The sequence below is a fragment of the Passer domesticus genome, chromosome Z, assembly GCF_036417665.1.
Source record: "Passer domesticus isolate bPasDom1 chromosome Z, bPasDom1.hap1, whole genome shotgun sequence".
NCBI classification, from domain to species: Eukaryota; Metazoa; Chordata; class Aves; order Passeriformes; family Passeridae; genus Passer; species Passer domesticus.
Window position 1 is genome coordinate 49,571,961 of NC_087512.1, and position 3,873 is coordinate 49,575,833.

At 51.0% G+C, this 3,873-nt stretch overlaps 1 long non-coding RNA gene across 1 annotated transcript; it reads right to left on the reverse strand.

Annotated features, from left to right (window-relative positions):
• Positions 1-1,729: 1,729 nt before the first annotated feature.
• Positions 1,730-3,431, reverse strand: LOC135289927 (uncharacterized). The gene is made up of 2 exons (XR_010352661.1): positions 3,217-3,431; positions 1,730-2,864 (listed from the first exon to the last, which is right to left on the reverse strand). It is a non-coding gene; the product is annotated as an uncharacterized LOC135289927 (long non-coding RNA).
• Positions 3,432-3,873: the final 442 nt, after the last annotated feature.

A 3,873-nucleotide genomic window follows, 5' to 3' on the forward strand; every position in this document is an offset into this window, starting at 1 on the left:
AAAACGCAGTTTATCACATGCAAGACGTTAGAGCAGTCCAGGGTCGTGGGCGACAGAGCCTGTGCCTAGAGATGTCAGCTGCATCTGCAGGCAGGCCTGGAGACCCTTCCTTTAGGTTACAAATGCATTATATACTTTTCTTTGCTGAGCATCTTAATACAGTAGAACCAATCTATACCTTAACTTTTATCTATAGCCTATCATAACTACTACAATTACCATATTCATGTTAGTATTCTCCAATCACTAAATGTGTTTACAGTTTAAGCCAGAAGTTGTTTTTCAGTTTTCTTGCAGTGGAAAATTCCGACACCTTTTTTCTACTTGCAACATTTGCTGACTTGTTTGCCTGTGCTATCTTTCTGCTTAGTAAAAACATCTTCTTGTTTGAGGTGGGCTTATCCTTTGTTCTAAGTCATAAAAACCCCTTCTAACTAACATATCCTTTGCCTCCTTGGTTATCCAGTAAGACTGGCTCAGCAATTCTTTTCTTCTATATCAAAACTTGCTTCCATCTCTATTCCTTCCTCAGCTTCTACATTCAAAAATCTTTCTGCTAAGCATACGTATCTGTGAGACTTTCTTGTCAAATTTTCATCCTTCCCAACATCGAATCAATAAGATTGTGGTGCTTTCTTGTACACAATGTCCTGTTAGGACCAAGAAGAAGCTGCTCCTGCAGTTTGGCTTGTGGCTGTTCCTGCACCATTTGCTCCACACGGCATGACCAAACAAAGTCTATCCTTTGCTTTACTAAGTTTAGGCTACAGCTTCATGCAAATACATGATAAAAGAGAAGAAATGCCATAAATCCCCTTACATTTTTCCCCTCCCTAGCCAGGGTGCTGCCTGAGGGGGTTCTGGAGATGGACCACATCTCTCTGACAAATACCCTCAGACGGATGTTTCACAGACAAGACAGGTCTCTTACCCACAGCTGGACACACCTGTGAGGAATTGGGTGCCACGGCCTGTCACACACTCGTCAAAGCTTCAGGATCAGTGAAGAAATAGGGACAAACATTGATGTGGTCGCTCATCACGGAAATGAGAAGTGCCCCAAAGCCAATGTCAGTTGAAAAGGGAAATTCATTACAGACTGCTGCAACTGCACTGCTTAGACAGAGCGACCACTGCCTGATACAAGATGGCTGCAGAATGGCACCACTCTGCTGCCCCTATCTCTAAACAGAGAAATATCCATTTCAGTTCCCACAATCGAGTATGTCACGGGTTACTGAGCGCTGCCTACAGCTCTCTGTGTGTGTCTGTCTGTAAAGAACCAAACATGGACTGAATTATCTGCATATCCACAGAGCAGGAGTTCTGCTCCCAGTGGAGTCCCGGAGTTTTCTCAGCAGGCCTTGGCAGCCAGTGCTGAGCCAACGTGTGGCTCTGCTGCCATCCCAAATCTGCGCTTCCCGTGCCCAGCCTGAGTGCAGGTGGGGCATGTGCTGGCCATGGCCGGAGATTTCCATGGCCCAAATCCTGCAGCATTTCCATCTGCTCATGGCTTGGAGTAGCACAAATCACAAAACCCCCATCGCAGCTGACAAATGGCATTTCTTGCAGATTGCCACACTGCTGATGGACAAACACACGATGTAGCTGCTGCTCTCTGTGAAGAGAGCTGCGGCTACAACTCACGAGAATCAATTTCCATTGAAAAACATAATTTATTTCAAATTGCTGCACCCGTGCTGACAATACAGAACTACACAAATCTCAATTTGGATTAAGAACAAGAATTTATTAGATTACTACAACCAGTCTATGTAAAAATATAAAAATACCAACTTCAGTTAACAAAACCTAATTTATTGCCAGCCTCTACAACTCACTAGATACAAAGATCAATTAGGACTTTAACAACCTAATTTATTACATATTACTACAAGTGTACAGCCCATATAGAAATACAAAAATATGCATTCCCTTGTAGGGGTGCATTAGTTTTAAGTTGGTTTATTCCTGTACCCCCCATTCCTGTTTATGGTTTTGCCCGGGCTCTCTCTCTCTCCCTCTCCTTGATTGTCCCGTCAGTTACGAGTTATCTCTCCTAATCCCTCCCTGGCTGCCTGTCTGTTATTCAGTGTCCATACCCTTCCATCCAGAACCTTCTGTCTTGGACACTGAGTGATTGGACCAGAGGTCAGGGTTCAACCCTCAGTTTATTCCCACTGGAGATCTGAGATGTTTGTTACGCTTTATTCCCTCCTCTCAAAAATTTAGATTGGTCATTGTATTCTGTTTATAAGGCCCTGCCGGGCAAGCATTTTTGTCTGCGCCCGACGCACTTTCAATAAACCCTCCCGTTTTCCCTGTCGGCGCGGTCCGGTCTTTCTCCTGTGGGTCGCAGCCCAGCTCCTCTTCCAACGGCTCTGGGGGTTCTCGCCCTTCTGAAGGCATTCAGCCTTAAGCACTCTCCCTAGGAAGTCTCCCAGGGGGAGAGTGCCCTTCCCCCCTCAGTGCTGCCGGCGGCGCGGCCGGAGTGTGCCCGGGAGTCAGAGTCTTAGAGGCTAGCTGTCGCCGCTGCATTCCCTCCCCAAGGAACCTTGTACCAAGAACCTTATCGATACAACTGTACAACTATATGACTCCATACATGTTTAAATAGTACTAAACACACACACACAGAAATATTTATATATATAAAAAATATATATTGTTATATATATAAATACCTATATAACAATCTACATATGTAAACAGAAATTAAATATTACATAATATAGACTATATATACGAACAGATATATAACAGAAAGAAAAGGGACCCCAGCTGCCCCATCTTCAAAGCCTCTCCTGCGGCCTCTTCCTCCCGGGCAGAGCAGCTCTCCTGGACAGGGACAGCAGATGGGACATCTGGGAAGCAAAGGGAACACTCAGTCAGTAGGGGCACGTTTCCCTTGGCAGCAGCTGCACTTCCATCAGGGAAGAGGAAATGTCAGAGCCTCCCCAGGAGGGTCAGAAAGAGAAAGCAGCCGAGCGGGCCGGGCTGTGGTGAGCGCAGCCGCGGCGGGACCGTCCCGCAGCCCCGGCAGCCCGGCAGAGCCGGCACAGATCCCGGGCCCTGCCGGCACAGCTGCCTTGCCCAAGGACAGCCCCTGTGCCAGCCGGGGCAGCTGCGCTGAGCAGCCCCAGCACGGGCAGGGCCCACGGCCACAGCCCACGCCAGCCTCAGCCCCACCCTGCCTCCCCGGCCCTGGGGCCTCACCCAAGCCCTCTCCAGGCTGGCAGCAGCGGGGCCTCGCTCCCTGCTCCTGCTGCTGGCCCTCGGCTTCTCCCTGCGGGCTCCCGGCAGTCTCCGGCGGTCCTCGTGGTCTTCATTGCAGCTGTGGCAAAAGTGGAGGTTCTGGAATTGGTTCCAAGGCCTGGCAGAGCTGCAGTCCCGGAGCCCTCTGTGCTCCCTGCTGGCCCCTCCATCCCCTCAGCCCCGCCATGCTCTCGGCAAACCCCCAGCCCCCTTCAGCTTCTCCAGCCCCTCACAGTCCTCTCACCTCCCTCAGTCCCTTCTGACCCATCCCGTCCCCTCAGCCTGTGCCACTTGCCTGTCACCTCAGTGCCACCATGGCCCTGGGCTGCCCCACAGCCCTCAGCCCCAGCAGCAGCTCAGGGTCACCGTCCCTTCAGCGCCACCGCCCCCTCAGCCCCCTCAGTCTCACCGTCCTTCAGCAGCTCCTCAGGGGACAGTGCCTGGGGCCACCGGCAGCTCCCACCGCTCCAGGGACATCCGGGGCAGGAACTGCTGCTGCGCCCGGCCCGGCCGCCAGCTCGGACCCAGCCCAGGGAGAGGGGACACAGGGGGCACAGGGGGAAAAGCCAGAGGTGAAAAAGGCAGCCGAGGGGGAAAGAGGTAAAAATACTGCCTAGA